A 17,140-nucleotide genomic window follows, 5' to 3' on the forward strand; every position below is an offset into this window, starting at 1 on the left:
ATTTTATGCATTTTCTTTTTGCCCACTTAACCAGGTTCTGCATGTGAAATGAATGGCACAAGTGTTTCTGAACAAACCCCTATTTTCAGGTTTAAAATATCTAATTAAATAACTGACATTTTCTGATTCCTGCAAGCTGCTGTGACAGCTGTTTGAGAAACTCACACAAAACCCAGGAGCATGAAGTTATCCAGGGGGCTGAGCCCCACAGGCCACATAACCTCACTCAGAATGTGGGTTTAACTCCATGAAAACCCCTTCAGGTTTTAGTGCCTTCATTGTTCCTTTTAGAGCTCTCCAGATATGAAGGAGGACGTGGTTTCGTTGAACATGGTGGTGCTCGGTTGATGATTGGATCTGACCCTAAGATGTTTGCCTCAAACTTAACCATTCTACAAATTAAGAAAGGATGAGAATTGGCACTTCAGCTTTTTCTTTTGGTGGGAGTAGGCAATTTGGCAAAATTTGGTGTAATATTTTGGGTCAACAATCCTCCTCCTGACAGCTCAGACACCAACAAGGAGGGCGAGCTTTGGAGACCAGTGGAAGTTCAAACATTCCAACACAACCATGATGGTTTCTGTGGGCATGAGAGCCCAGCTCTAAAGGATCCACCATAATTAATGGAAAAGCAGCTCAGATTGTGAAGATTTACACCTAGATTTTACCCAAATTGTGAAGAGAAATGAGTGGAAGAATCAGCTAGAAAGCAGTGCGGTACACCACAATCTTGTCAGCTCTGCTGCTCACCAAATACTTCAGAGGTTTCATGAAACCTGTAAATCTATGTACAGAAACAAGCCCAGGCTGGCTTTGAGCAAGCCAATTCCTGCAAAAAGAGCAGGTCCCTGTTTGCTAACTTTAATCCTTCTCAGTGGCATTTCATGTTTGTATTATCACAAGTTTCTCATTAGAAATTTGGCTTCCTCCAAACCAGCGCAGAAAGATTGGAGAACTCAATCTGTCATGAGGCACTCAAAAACACACACCTGAACATGAGGAGCTGCTGAAAACACCAGTTCAAAAACACCTGAACATGAGGAGCTGCTGAAAACTCAGTTTCTCTGCGCAATCAATTAAACCCTGCAGAGGGCAAAAAACCCATTGCACAAAACCTTGAAAGAGGTTAGACAGGATCAAAAATTGCCCATTAAAATTTTTTAACAAAGACTACACTGGGAAAATGGGTTGGGTTGACTAAAACACTTGAATTTGCTTGTATTTAGAATGTCTTGGAACAAAAAAAAAGAAAAAAACAAAGCACACACAAACTTTTTTTTGTGGAAAATCATTAAAAAATTGAAACATAGATGATTCCTTTAAAAACTTGTGATTCCTTCCACTGATTTCCTTCACAAGAGGGTGCTAGTAAAGACATGATTTCTTGAAAGGAAACTTCTACTTTTCTAGGAATGTATTTTCTGGCAGAAAAAGCTTGTTTTCATTTTTTTCCTGGTTCTGCTGATGGCATCCCAAGCACTAACATGGGGAACCCTGCAGAGATGGGAACTCCCCCAAGGTTTTGGGGAGCCCCAGGGACCCCCAGCACAGGAAAGGGACTCTGCCAGCAGCCCCGTGCTGGAGGAAGAAGATGATTAAGCAAAGCTTGATGACTATCAGTTAAGAAAACATAAAACTGACAATCCAACGATCCTTCAGGAAGGAAACAGAAAAGAAAAAAAAAAGATACCATTACAACTGCAAGGAAGAGCCTGAAGGCAACATTTCAACCATAACAGGACGGCTCGTAAAAATTAATAACAATTTCCCATTTACAAGCTTTTGCTTTGTGTCTGCAATAGAACCATTCCCAAGGTACAACTGGTTACAGACCATAATTACCTTGACAGGTGCTGTATTAAATTCCTCATTTCTTCCATGTTTGTAGCAGGAAGCATCAGATTAATGTAACAAAACTGGTGCTGACTGCACCTTTTTTTTCTTTTTTTTTCCTGCTGAGTGTGTTTGTTTTCTCACCTTAAATCCTGGCTCTCCCCAAGCTGCCTGGTTTCTTATTCCATACCTCTCTGCAAGAGTTTACAGGCTTCATATATAAATTACAATTCCCCTTTATTAATCTAATTGATCGTTTGGTTCCAAATGCATATGCAAGATCTTTTGAAACCTTTTAGACCCCTGTGGTTCAATATCAATCTCAAAATATTAAAAGCATCTTGTGGAAAATTAGAAAGCAGATGAGACACTTTGGGACTGGAGATGCTGTAGAAGCTGAAACTTTTAAAGCAGCATTGACACAATTATTGAATGCTGTCATTGCTCAAAAGGGCTTTTTATTTTATTGGTTCTTCTGTAATTGTTTTGTACTTTTACTCTATCTGTGCTGTGCAGCCGCCAGGAATTCAACTTTAATGAGCAGCAACGTTTAGCTGCATTCAAACAAAGGCCTACACCTTGAGCTTTTCTTCCATTCTTCTTTTTCATGTTCGTTTATCAGGCCTGGATATTTTGTTGCCTGGAATTTACAGAATGTTTTGAGTTGGAAGAGACCTTCAAGCCCGTTTAGTTCCAGCCCCTGCCATGGGCAGGGACATCTTCCACTACACCAGGTTGCTCCAAACCCTGTAAAACCTGGCCCTTAACACTTCCAGGGATGGAAAACTTCTTGGATAATTTTTCTCATGTAAGAACAAAATATTTTGGGAATACAGGTTCTCATTTCCAATTGAGTAAATTTAAAAAATTTGAAAAATTGAACTTTAAAAAATGGAACACAGCTTTTTCCACACGGACAATTTTACTAGCTTCTATTTGGTTACACAACCTTTCCCCCCAGATTTGATGTATTTCAGGGAAGGGGTATTCCCTATAGTGACTTCGGAGTCTTTGGGAAGTCAAAAAGAGAGAATTTCATTCAGGGACACACAGAATGCAGAGTGGTGACTGCAGGTGGCATGATTGTTCCAACTGAATTAATGTAACAAACACTGCTATTCTCATTTCTTGCAAGGATAGTGACTGTTTTCTCAAAAAAACCTCAAGGAAAAATATTCCTCTCCTTTTCTTAATTCCCATCAAAGCACACACTGGAAAGGAGTTGGAGGAATCAGAATAACAAAGCTGCCCTTTCTCATGGATAAAAAAAAAACACCTTGATGGATATATAGGGTAAGAGATGGTTGTTGAACTCAAAACACCTTTGTAGGGTCTTCCTGAAATATTCACTGTTATGAAGTTTAAATTTTTGTTGAGCGCCTCAAAAAACAAGGGTCCTTTGAGAAAAAGAGGGTAACAGTCTAATTGGTCTAATTTAAAACTTCCAGTAAAATTCAGAGACAGATTTTAAATATTTAATTTTTTTTTCCAGTGGAGTGAGGTAGCATAAAATACATAAAAATACTAAACATAATATTGGAAGTGAGTTATCAAAAAATTCAAGCAAATAAGTCTGGAAGCAATATTTTTTCCCTTAACTCTTTGCTTAAAGATTTCCATGCTGACTATGGTTAAAAAAAATCACCTCAAATCTAATCAGGGGAATCTCAACACAAGTTCTCAAATAAGAATTATAAAAAATAAAACTACACATAACATTTGTTGTGTTTCACCCAGACTCTCAAGTAATTTCTTATATAAAAGACTTTTTTTTTAATGTATGCAAACAAGCTGAGTTTAAAAGTGGGGAACATTGGGCAGGAGACCCCATTGAGTCCAATGAGAAGGAAAAATGAAAGAACACTTGCCCAGGATCAGGAAAAGCAACTCAGGTGAATATTATGGATATTGATAAGAAGTAATAGGAGGACAAGTAAATCAAATGAAAGAAATTAGGAAAACTGAAGAAAAAATAATCAGAAGCTCAAATAATTCAGAGATTAAAGTAAATTGTGAGACTTTGCACCATTTATTTGAACATTTTCTTTACTACTTTTCCCAAAACTATTTCTTGTTTCAGGGAACTTAGTCATGCAACTAAATCTGTCTTTCTTTGTAGCTCCCTCAGTGTGGAAATGGCTTACAAGAATCTAATCCTCCATCTCCAGGCTCTCCAAAAAAGCTGCCATGAAACCTGTCATTCTTCATTCCTCAGATATGGAGCTACTCCAGTAAAATTAAGGCTCATAGAAGGAGAGAAGAACTGGGAATATTCACCAGCAGATGAGCTGGAGGATGGAAAATGCAAGGATCAGCAGGAAAACATTTCTGTGAAGGCCAGAGCTGTCTGTCTTTATCTAATTTAGAGTTAGTATGAGAAAAGGAAAAGGCTACCTGACCACACAGTCCTGATTCTGGGGAAAAGCAGTCAAAGGAAAACCATCAGCCTAGCATAATTGTGAAGGAAAAGAAATAAGAATGCTTTTATATATGTAAAATACAACTTAGAAGTCTACTCATCCCAATGAAAATCTGTGTAAAAGACAAATTGTAATCTTTTTAGAAATCCAGCTTTTAGAACTCTGATTTAACCAGTTCTCTGCTATAGTTCAATAAAGAAAGAATGGATGAAAAATGTTTAGCATTAATTTTTTCACCAATCACAATGCTTTTCAACCTACACTCAAAATCTCTTCCTTCCGCACACCTGAGATCCACAACATCTCCCCATTCCCTAATGGAATATTGTCCTTTACTTACAGAATCATTAAGGTTGGAAAGGACTCCAAGATCATCAAGCTTGACTGCTAAACAGCAGAATCATGCCTGAAGTTTCCTCCTTCCTCATTCACTGTGGTTTCATTAACTCCACCCTGTTAATTGGCAACTGCCCTGCTCAGTTGGCTCAGCCATCTGTTAGCCCATCACCATAACACACCTAATGCTGCCCATTTTTTCCCATTTGGGACTTCCAGCCCAGAAAAGTCCATCTTGTCTTCCCAGTGCACAGGTGAGGAGCAGCAGAGTTGTTACTTCATCAGATGTTCATAAACCACTGGCAACAGCTCCCCCTCAAAGCTCCTTGTAAGGAGTTTGGGTAAAACCACAACTGGTGGCTGTTGGTTATTGGCAGGATAAACACTCCCAATAAATCCTGACTCAGTGGCACTGCAGCAAGGCACAGCCTCACTCATCTGTAAATCAATATTGAAGGTGTAACATGGATATAATGTGACCACTAAAGAGTGTAAAGAAGCCAGGAGCTGTTCCTAAATTTGCTTTTCCTCCCCTATCATCTCACAAGGCTCACTTCCTGTTCTCCACACATCTCTTGAGATCAACACATTGTCTACAAATCTGGATCTGCACCTTGCTCTCAGTACCTCCAGTCAATTACAATCAGAAAAGACTCATATTCTTCCATTTGCTCCTACTTGTCAACATTATGATCTAAGCAAAGGTCATAACGCTCCAATATCCAAAATCCAGTTAATTGATTCCCTCTGGGTATCAAATCCCCACAGCACTGTGGTTATTGCTGCATCAATCATATTGCTTTTCATACCAAAGAATTAGAGGGATGTCCAAAACACTGAAATCTTTTACTCCTCCTGTCCTCAGCTTCTCCTCCGGCCATTTCTAAGCACACCAATTTTCTTGATAACACATTTGAAATTCAATTTCCCTCATAGGATTTGATTGTGCCTATAAATCTGAGCCTGGCCTCTGATCAGATCCCCCAAAATGTTCCATCTTCCAAATTCCTCCCAAAATTCCTGCCAAACTCTCAGTTACTGCATCCATATCCTAACAAAATATCCCCCTTGCCACCTGTTTGGGGATTAGAGCACCCAAGAACCACTGACAACACAAGTCAAATATTTTTTGCATCTTTTCCCTTTTTTAGCCATGTATAACATTTCCACAACTCTAATTTCACATCCAAATATATCAGCTTTAATCTATTTTCCCCAGAGGGACTAACAAAGGTATGAGATTCCTAACCATAAGAGTTTTGGGGTTTTTTAGCAAATAATAAATCCATTTAAATAATGAGGGAGTTTCAAAACAGAGCCTCAGAGCCAGTTACCTGCCCAAGCAACTGCTGCAAGTTTGCTACTCCCAAAAAAACTCATTAAAGCATAAACAAAATGAAAACCTTTAGCATTATCTTACACCAGAAAAAAATAGCTTCCAACGAGACTATACATTCAAATACAAACCAGGATCAATACAGTAATTTTGCTGATGAATTTCTGCAGTAAAATATAACAGAAATAAGCTCTCACTGAGTTTGAGAGACGGAGGCCTGTGCATGGAGAGCTGCATCTTCAGCAATGGTGAGTTGGAGGGCCCAGCCTCTCCATCAGCCGTCCCTGACATTGATTTTCTTCTACTTAAAAGTATTTGTTCTCACTCTTAAGGTGATTTTATTTCTAATGCCATATTATTACTATGAACTGTCCCACTAGAAGGAAATTACTGAAAACCAGAGATTTACAAAGGGAGCAGATACAGCCAAGGAGACATGAGTTACCTTGGGAATACCTGTGGCAATCCTGACCTCCCATGAGACAAGAAAATTGAAGATATCAGCATCCTTCTTGGGAGAGCTTCAGCAGTTCAGGTTGAAAAGGAAGGATCAGTTGCCCATAAGCCTTTTGTGAAGGATTAAATACCCATAATCCAGTGGAAGTATTAAATAAATGGTAAAACATGGTCAAAATGGCAACTAAGTCATCACAGCTGGGCCAACACAAAATTGGCCTCGGATTCAACCACTTTAGGCTGAGCTCAGAGGTGCCCAATTCACAGAAAAAGAGACCACCTCTTTGGGGCTAATGCCTGTTGTTTCTGTCATGTTTTTTACACCCACACTTGTCTTTCAACTGTTTGCAAAGTTGATGAAAAATTTTACTGCAGAAAATTTGTTTTCTGAAAAAAAAGTGAGCCCAAAAATCACAGAATTTTGAAATTGGAATATTTTCTAATCGCTTGGTATAAACTATCTCAAGGAACTTTCTTTGACTAATTAAAGGTGCTCTTCAAGATGGGATTGTGCTTCTTCACCCTGAGCAGAGCAATAGCATCAATAAATAATATTAATTGCAGGGTGGATCCAACTCCAGCTATTTTATTGCTGAGGAACTCAAACAACAAATAAAGCCAGAGCATCTATCAAAGAGAAAGCCACACGAGTTCACCGAACCATCCTGCGTGCATTTATCTAAAATAAAAATTGTATGTAAATGTCTATGCAAATTAGGTGTGGCCCTCAAGCTCCTGGACAGTTGCCAAAAATGCCTTTGGTGTTGCAAAGTTGAGCATCCAATCTACCATATGGTGGTACCTATTAATCTCAGGAGGGAAAAGATACCAGCTCCTCATACAGATGGCACCCATCGCAGTACCTGTAAAAAGTTTGGGGATTTAGAGATGAAAATGAGGCATTTTTGATGTTATGGAAAGCATTTGGGGTTCCAAGCAGAGTTTAATAATTAATATTACAGTTTATCTATTATCTATAGCCAACCTAAAATTCTTCTAGGAGGACTTCTTAACCAATGATAGAAAATTTAAATATTTCTGTAGATATTTCATTATGAGTGGGTGCATTTAACTGGGACATGTAGCCCTGGGACAGAATAGGTTCCATGACCTCAGAGAAACACAGAATGGTTTGGGTTGAAAGGAACCTTAAATCTTATGGACATCTTCCACCATCCCAGGGTGCTCCAAGCCCTTTCCAGCCTAGCCTTGGACATTTCCAGGGATCCAGGGGCAGTCATAGCTTCTCTGGGCACCCTGTGCCAGGGCCTCACCACCCTCACAGGGAAGCATTTTTTCCTAAATTGAATCTTAAATCTGAACGCACTCTCAGTGTGAGCCCATTGCCCCTGGTCCTGTCATTACAGCTCCTGGTGAAGAGTCTCTCTTGACTTCCTTGTAGGCTTTCTTCCATGAGATCACATCTCCAGTGTCCCCTCTGCTGATTGTTCCTTGATTTTCATTAATAGCGTCAAGTCCCCAAATAAACCAACTGGATATTTTTCTGAGCGAAAAAACCCCAATTTCTGAAGCATTTATTGGCTTCAGCATCATGGTTCGTGTGATTGGGCTCCCACTGCCCCACACTGTGATTGATGAATGCGCCCCCAGCAGCACCATAGGACCTGGAAAATCATTGAGAGCTGGTTTTGCACGTGGTTGCTGCAAAGTATCTCAACTTTTCTCGGTAGTCTGGGGGCTCTCACTTCTCTGAAACAGAGTTTGGAGAGACAATTTTCGCTTCTGCTATTGAGCACCCCTGCCAAAGAACATTCCCGTTCTCCCATGCATACCATTAGCACAGTGTACATCTGAAAAATGTATTTATATATCCCAGAATGTGAAGTGATGTGTAATTAGGAGTTTAGATGAGAAATTATCGTGGGGAAACAGGGCTTGGGAGTTATATCATCTGTCGGGTGCGGCGCTCGCGCGGCTCCGCGAGGAAGTTGCACAAATGCCTCACGGCACTTTCCCTATTTATAAAGCACCAGCAATCCACTCGGCTGCAAGGCCCACTCAGCCAAGCTGTGGGAATATTTCATAATGGAATATTTCATCATTTGCAGGATTTTGACTCGTTGTCTGGTCACATGTTGCAGGTTAATGGCGGGGTATTTATTGCCGCGGTTTCTGCTCCAGCGAACTGTGCGCCGGAGCGGGTGGGAGTTTCCCTTGCTCTGGACAGAGCATGGATCTTATGATTTGGCCCAGTGGGAGATGAGGGTGCCCAGAAAGACTGGAGTCCCAGGAAAGGAAAACAGTTAACGTGGCGTTGACAATGTGCCTTAGTTTGATACATTGCCAAACAAGATGTATAGATTTTGTGTAGCGTTGCCTGTAATCAACCTACTGTGGTATAATTAAGGGACCGGTTGAGTTCAGATATAAGAAATGAACTCTCCTTCTCAAATGCAAAATTGGTCAAGGGGTTGGTTGGCTTTTTTATTTTACTCTAGTTTATTTTCTTGCGAGTGAAGAGAACATTTGTAATTTCTGTTCTTTCTGTTGTAAATTGTGCTGCGCCGAAAGTTAAAAAATATCTGGCAAGCACACATCACATATTGCACTCCGCATGATTAGTACTGGTCCATTGGTAGAATGAAATCAGCTCAAACAATGGGTAAAAATAAATCATTACTGGGTACACGAGATCCGAGATGGAAAAGGCACTAATGGTTGTTAAATGAGGTATATTGCAGAGAAGGATTATATTTTGAATGGTGTTAAAATTGCTTTGGGAGTGAATATTCTGACTAATATTATTATTTGTGTACTTGAACTCTGACGTGATGGGGTTGTACTCCTGTAAAGAGTTCATGAGAACTAGAAATAGATTATCAATGTCTTTTTTTTTTTCCTTTTACATTCTGAGGAACAAGACGAAAAACCACAGTTACAATGTATGAACTACAGCTTTATCTACTTCTCTCTGTGAGCCATCAAGTCAGAAATATTCTTGGGTTTTTTTCCATAAAAGCCTGTTTTTGTGTCAGTGACAAAGGATTTAATAAAAATGTATTGATCCCCAAATATAAGAGAAATGTGTCTCAGATCGAGCTGGGATTTGGGGAGCAAGGAAGGAACTCAGAGAACCATCTGAGTCATGATGTGATTTATTAAATACAAGAACAAGCTGGTTGGGTAGTGAGTTAAAATCTTCATCACAGCTACATGATGCTACAGAAGTTGGATTTTGATGTTCCTTGTGGATCCCTCCCTGCTCAGGAAATTCTATGAGTCTATCATTCTACAGGTCAGTTTTAATGATGCTTTCTAGTAAATCCTCGTGGCCATTGTGTAGGGGACACAATCCCAACCTCTGGCTCTTGCCATCTGTGCCACATTCTGCCATCTCCAGGAGCTCCTGACACAAAACTCCATCCAGAAGGTGATGCAGGAGATATCACCAACTTCCTCTCCTGTCTCTTCTTCCTGCTGTTATTTGGGGGGGATTTTTTGTCCACTCTTACCTTTCCAGTTTAGAAATTATTTCTAAAATGTGGGACTTCTCTCAGCTGCAAATCTCAGTTTTGGTACTGTGCCATTGTTGAAGGCAAGCTGGCAGACTGTCAGATTGTTTTCAGTAAGTTATACCGCATTCAAAGTTAAAATGGGACCATTTAACCATGTTTGGATTTCTGGGATCATGGTTTGTAGAAACAATTCGTTCCAGGAATGGAACTTTTGTTATCATTTTCAGAGGAGCATTTGGCAGGATAGGCCCATGGATTAAAAAAAAAAAGAAAAAAAAGAAACCTTGAAAAAAAAAGCTGAAGAAACCCTACTGTGCCTTTTTAATTCTCCCATCTCTGAGTTATCAATAACTACAGTAAATGCTGCCCTCAAAATTTGATAAAATAGATCTTTTTCTTTGAGATCTACCTCTTCTTTTAGTACAGCTTCTCTCACACACAGGTATCTGTGAAGATTGCCTGAAATTTTCATGTGGTTTAAATCTTTTTTTGAATACCAATAGTGGGGGGAGGATATAGAATCAGGTTGAGTTAATGTTTGATGGATCCACCCTGAATGAGGGCACCCAGCAGCTCTGAAAGGCTACAATTGGTGTATTAGGGCTGGGGAAAGGATGTAATTTATCTCAGATCACAGGCTGGAAAATCACTCAGAATTCAAACTTGCTAGCAAACAGGGTCCTTTTTACTTGCCTATCAGCTAAAAGATGTTTTGTTGTCCCCCCCTCTCTCTGAGTAGAGTGGATGAAGTTTTTCTCTAATTACTAATACATTTCACACAAAAGAAATAAAAATTCTGGGAAGTAATCTAATCACAAATTCAGATCTCATCTGATAAAAAGGACCACAAGAAGGAGATTTTTTTCAACATTTGTTTGAAATGAAATGTGCTTCAGAAATGACGCAGTTTGTTTTGACGCTTTCAAAGTGGAGCTGCTGGGGGGTTATTTTTGAAGTGAAATTTGAAAAGAAACGGATTCAGAGTAGATTAAAATGTTTAAAAAATTCCAAACTAATCTAAACATTTCACCTTGGTTAGCTATATCAGCTGACTTCAGGTTTTAACAACAAAAAATTCTTAGTAATTTTTACTGACATTTTTTCACCCTTTTATTCCCCATTGATTCCTATTTAAATTGAACTTTCTCAGGTTTCTGCTATTTTTTGTAGTCTCACCTTAAAGAGAACAAATTAATTATTTTCACAGCTCTATCATGAGTTAATGAGCTCATAAATTAGTAAACTGCAGTAAATCCACAGACTGTCTCTCTTTCTTCTTTCGGCCAAATTTCACAACTTCACCTGTTAATCATCTATATTAAAGGTGCTACATATTTGGTTTATTTTGGACTAGAAATTTTATCCTCACTTAAAATTTTCTGGAATTTCAATGGTAGAGTAGCCTGATATCCTGAAAACATTCAGTACAAACTTTGACGTCTGTTAACTTTCTTTTAATGCAATATTTACACCACAAAAATGGCCAATTTTGCCTTGTACTGAAGGCTCTGTCACGTAATTTTGAACATTGATAGAAAAAGGAGATGATTTTACAGAGCAGTTTTGTGTCATTGTTTCTCATCAGTTCTATTTCCCTGCAATTTATTGCAATCAACAAAATTTGAAAAGTTGCTTTCAATATTATGTAGCACCCTGTAATTTTTAACATAAACCTCTGTGGACCCAGGATAATTTCTAATATATCCCACCACTAACCCTTCCAGCTGGTACAGGATCCATTAATTGCTGGTATGCCACACTTTGTTTTGTGTTTTTTAGCCAATTTTAAATCCATTAAACTCAACTTTCCACTTATTCTGTGGCTCCACATCTTAACATTAACCTCTTCTAGGAAACCCTGTCAAAGGATGTCTGAAAATGTAAGTATAGGATGTCTGCTGCGTTGCCTTGTCTCTCCTGGCAGAAATAATAACAATAAAGGATTCCAGTAGAACTGTCAGACCTGAGAATTTCCCTCCCCCCCAAATTAAATTTGCTTTCTCTAATCAGGCAATGCTTGTCCCAGTGTACCTTCCATTTTATTCCTTAAAATATTAGCTAGGACATTCTCCACTGTTTATGCCAGCGATATGTTCTTTCCCCATATGTCCCTGGACCAATTTTAATAATTCCTTTATTAAATTTCACCAGCCTTCAAGGAGCTGAAATTTCTAATAGAGTCTCCAATTTCCCTTCTTACTTCCTTTGGCTATCTTGGATATACTTTGTCTGATTCTGGTGTTTATCAGTATTTTTAAAAGCCTCTAATCTTCTGATAGCTGATTTTAGTGATCTCTGGATGCTTTCTAATTCCTCATTTTCTAGTTCTGAAATCTGGCGTCAGATTTATTCAAATGAAGGGTGCAGAAATTGTCTCAGGTAATTTGACTTTTTTGTTTCTCCTCTTAACTATTTCTGAGAATGCTGTGGGTCTTTACCAGTGCAACAATTACTGTCAATCTTGATTACATTTAAGATGTTTTTGTAGAATATTTTTAGTCTAAATTCGATTTTTTGTGCCTACACCAGATTTATGGGTTTACAGTAATGCCCACAAACCTTGCTGGAGTTCAGGTTTTGCCAGCACTTCAACCTTAAAGCAGTGCTGATGTTGAATTAGCTGTGAAAACCAGCCACAGGCTAAAATAAGGCACTGAAAGTTCCCTCCAAAGACTTTTTGTTTCAGGTTTTTTAAGAGTTTACATTAAAAACAAGGAGGCTTTTATAGCACATGCTTTATTTGAAAAGAATAATAACAAAAAAAAGACTTCATAAAGGACTTTTGCAGACTATTAGTCCATAACGTGGACCAGACTCAGAGTGTGTGTGTATCTTTTTAAATAATTAACTGCAATGAGAAATCGCAAGAAACAAGAAATTAGCAGAAGTTTTTCTTTGATTTTTCAAAGGTTTTACAAGGATGGATTTTTTTTAGAGACCAAGCCTGAAAACACCAGAGCCAGGACCCAAGAATCACCAGACCCATCTCACGCACGGGTTGAACAATGGTGTGAGGACAATGGCACCTTCAGCTGCTGCATCCTTGGTCCCACAGTGTCCCAAACCCCTCCACACCCCAGACTTGGACAGAAGTTGTGCATCTGAATTTTACGTCATGGTCCAAAGGAAATTTCATCCATTGTGGGTGGTGCCCATAACTTTCCTAAGATATGGGGCAACCTTTCCACCTCAGAACTCTTTCAGATTTTTGACAATGTATTTACATAACAGTGACAAAAAGTGAGACAGGAACATAAGAATTAGTGGTTAACAAGTGGAAGAACAAAAGTTCCATTCCTGGAACAAATTGTTTCTACAAACCACGGCCAGGTTGGATGGGGTTTAGATCTACCTCCAGGGGCAGCTGTCCCTGCCCATGGCAGGGGGTGGCATGAAATGAGCCTTAAGGTCTTTTCCAATGCAAACCACTCTGTGATTCTATGATTTTTCTTTTTTTAATTGCTTTTTTAAAGCACTCCAGAAAATTAAATCCATTCTTTTATCTCCATGTGCTTGTCATGCCTTCCCTGGTACCACGAGCTGTGAGCAGCAAACTTCATGTAACAAAACACCCAAATCTTAGTGAGAGTTTCACAGCAGGCAACAACGTGCTCTGATCCAAAACACAGTGGTGTAGCAGATTTAGGGGATCAGACCTCAGGAAAAACATCATCTCCTGACCCCCTATCTATAGCACCCCAAAGCTTAGAGCAGCTCCCGAGCAAGAGAGATCAAACCTCCAGCCCTGATGTCTCCATGAAAAAATCTGAGTGCTGGGACTGGCCCCCTCAAACCTCCTTCCTGAGCTTTCCACATCAAATAAAGCACATTTATTAGGTGAGGGAGCTTGTTTAACAATCAGGTTACATTTGCTGGCAGTCACCTGGGAAACATAGGTTGCTGCCCTTGATGCAATAAATCATTATCAGGATTTTGCACACATTGGAACACATGGGATGCTTTGCCCCACGCTGTGTTTTATACTGAAAGACCTGAGCAGTTTGCATCTGGATCTAAATTGCCTGTAGGGGTTTTTTTTGAATATTTGTAACTGCTGTTTCAAAGCATCTCTGACACGCAGCTCTCTCGTGAGCTTCTTGGGCAGCATTGAGATTTGCTTCCAAGCTGTTTAAAGGGTATGCTTTTATGAATGAGGACAAATGATATTAAGATAGAAAGAAGACACAGATATAAGGATTTAGGCACCGAAAACTGGAGGTGGTGCCACAGTGCTTCAATCATTCAAACCCGAACATCACAGATTAGGTAAAACCAGATTTATATTAAAACCACTTATTCATCTAATTCATGCTTCAATGTAAATTTCTCAAAACCACCTGAAAAACCCTCACGTCTCAATAAATGTTGGTAATTTGTAAATGTTAGGAAAATACTAAATGTATGCTTTAAAACACAGAGTAGGCATGGTTGTCACTTGCTGGGTGAATTTGGCTGAATTCATGTCACAGGTTGTTCAATTCAAAATAAAGACTTCAATTAAAAAGTGATAAAGAATAGGGGCTTTAATAAAAAATTATAAAGACTGACAGACAAGTGTGTATTCATTACATTCTGAAGTTAGTTTACAGCATTTGGTTTATTGTTTTACCTGGGCAACCAGGAATTATGACCATAAGGACAGTCATGTGGGATCTCAGTCTCTCAGAACTGGGGTGCAGGGTGAACGAGACCACCCCTGGGGGGCTCGGGAGTCCTGGAATGTTGCCAGAAATGTCTGGTGGCTGGACTTTGATCCCACATGGGAGATGACATCAGTATGAGGATAGGAGGATTTCACTGGGGTGAACGGTGAAGGGATAAGTTAATTGGAGTGTGAGATACAGGGTTTAAGATTTCTGTACAGGGGGGTCTAGAGAAGTAAGATGGAGGAATTGGGGCGTGCCCTTCTCCTCCTTCTTCTTCCTCTAGGCCTCCATTTTCTGTGGTGATGTTGGCACTTTGGGATTGGTCTTTACTAAAAGTGCACTGGTTAATAAGGGTAGAGGGTATTGGAGAAAAATGATAAATATTGTATACGTAACTCCGGGTATAAAGATAGGTGGCCGCCCCAGGGGCTCTCAGTGTGTGCCCATGGCTGACTGCTGAGCAGAACTCTGTCAGGCCAAGAGAAAATCTTTTAGATAAGCAGTTAATAAACACCGAGACCGAGAAAAAATCTGAAGTTTCTTCTCGTCCTTTGGAACGCGCGCGACCCAAGGCCATCTTGGGCTTTTCCCAGACCATCTAAACAGCCCCAAAATCCGGCAAGTCAGACTGTGTACTTTGTAAAATGTGCTGAATTCTATCATTTTTTTGACACCCACTCCAAGTTTAGCCACAACATGTCTCTGTTCTAAGAAGAAATGCATCACACAACAGCATTTTCAGAGCAATTTCAAGTAATGAAAGCTGTGCTTTTTAAAAAGTGACCCATCAGGCTCCATGGAGGTGACAGGCATCTGCCAACTCACCCACCTAAATGATATAAATTTACACACTGGGAAGTCCAAACAGTTGAAAGCAAATCTGTTGTTGCTGCAACATCAGGATCTGTTGTTAATAGGTATGACAAAGCAGTAATAGCATCCCGGCATCTTTTTGTATTTCCACTTCAAACGGCAAATCCGCCTGAATTTACCTAATACTTCAATAATCCAATTATAACACTTTACCAGCAGAAATCATCGGTGCATAAGCCTGGGAGTCACTTAAATGAGGGCTGTGTGGAGCTGCTCACCAAGGATGCACATTTGAGCGCATTCCACCGGGATGGCCAGGCTCTGCTTCCGCAAGGAGAGACCAAAATCCTCCCTTCAAACACAGTGCTGCCAAGCTGGTGCCAATCCATGCTAAACAGGGCAGTGAGGATGGGGCAACACACCAAGCAACATGGGAAAGATCCCAGCCTTCAAATCATACCAAAACACAACCGAATTCCCAGGCTATGCCTCTGCAGAAATGGCGCGTTTTGGTGTAACCATCAGAAATCATTGATTTATCGATGAAAACCCATTTCTACAAAATACTGTGTGCTCTAAACACAAATTGCTGATATTTTTCAATTCTGGGGGATTTAGTGCCCATAAGTGTCGTTTCATTTCTCTTCTCACAGCCATGTCACTTCCTTTCATTCCCTTGCCCCATAAATCTGCGCCCAGTGATGGTGGCTCGGCTTACGCGAGGAGAGAGAGCAAAGTCCTCCCTCAAAACACAGCGCTGCCAAGCTGGTGCCAATCCATGCTAAACAGAGCATGAGGATGGGGCAACACACCAAACAACATGGGGAACCTCCCAGCCTTCAAATCAAACCAGAACACAACCAGATTCTCAGCCTATGCCTTGGCAGAAATGGCGCATTTTGGTGTAACCGCCAGAAACCACTGATTTATCGATGAAAACTCATTTATACAAAATACTGTGCGCTCTAAACACAAATTGCTGATATTTTTCAATTCTGGAGGATTTAGTGCCCATAAGTGTCGTTTCATTTCTCTTTTCACAGCCATATCACTTCCTTTCACTCCTTTACCCCATAAATCTGGCCCAGGGATGGCGGCTCTTGCAGATCAGCCTAACACCCTTTTCCCCCCTGAATGCAGTATTTATTTAATGGATCAAGGGAACTATCCTTCAAACAGAATGAGATATTCTATTCACAGCTAGAACGTTAATATGTCAGTAAAGTTACTTGCCTTCAAAGTGGGAGAAAATAAATCTCGAAGGCTTGGATTCGTACGGGGCTGTTAATGAGTGATGATGGTGTGATTTTTCAAGGATTACGTGATCGAATCAATCCCCTAAATTTAGACAAGAGTTGCAGTCCATATTTTAGTAATTTCAGCAGAAACACCATATGCTGCCCAGGGAAGTTGTTGGTGCCTCCTCCCTGGAAGTGTTCGAGGCTTGGAGCAACCTGGTCTAGTGGAAGGTGTCCCTGCCCATGGCAGGGGTGGAATGAGATGAGCTTTCATCTCATTCCAACCTAAAACATTTCTAGTTCTGTAAGATTGTGATTAAAAAATAACTTTCTGTGTGTCAAAATACACCCTGCTACTCAAGAAAGGCTTACAAATGTGTGATGACTAGAAAAGCCTTGTGTCAGAGTTGGCCCTAAAAAGTAAAATTAAACCACAGACTAAATATTACCCATGGAATAAATACCCCTCTACTTCCACAAACTGGTGCCTCTATTCAGATCTGAATTTTCAAGCCAATAATTGAGCTTTTTTTTATTTTTGAGAAATATACGGTTAAATATCAACTGCAATTAATAGTGTTTTGAA

The sequence above is a fragment of the Melozone crissalis genome, unplaced genomic scaffold (genome assembly GCF_028551555.1).
Source record: "Melozone crissalis strain CALT ecotype California unplaced genomic scaffold, PUWL_Pcris_2 ptg000023l_1, whole genome shotgun sequence".
In the NCBI taxonomy this organism is placed as follows: Eukaryota; Metazoa; Chordata; class Aves; order Passeriformes; family Passerellidae; genus Melozone; species Melozone crissalis.